At 45.5% G+C, this 231-nt stretch overlaps 1 protein-coding gene across 1 annotated transcript in view; it reads left to right on the top strand.

Annotated features, from left to right (window-relative positions):
- Positions 1–231, top strand: part of LOC119594234 (integrin alpha-PS2-like) — a 126,991-nt gene that overhangs the window by 40,580 nt on the left and 86,180 nt on the right. The window lies entirely within an intron of this gene.

The following is a 231-nucleotide window of genomic DNA, read 5'->3' on the forward strand; positions in this document are numbered from 1 at the left end:
CAAGAATGTACTTTATGGGTGAATGAATTAAAGATTTAAGAGTCCAAGAGCTCTCTAACTCTTACGTAGGTCAAGACGAGGGGCTTTTACTCGAGAGGCCCGAATATTTCGTCGCTTTTCTCCGACATTTTGGCCGCCCGTAAGTAACCTGCGCGGCCTCCCGGTCTTATTCGAGATGTCCAGCGACGGAAAACTTGTTGTGAACGTGTTTTTATGAGGATGTTTTCATGT

This window comes from Penaeus monodon, chromosome 33, assembly GCF_015228065.2.
Source record: "Penaeus monodon isolate SGIC_2016 chromosome 33, NSTDA_Pmon_1, whole genome shotgun sequence".
Lineage (NCBI taxonomy): Eukaryota > Metazoa > Arthropoda > Malacostraca > Decapoda > Penaeidae > Penaeus > Penaeus monodon.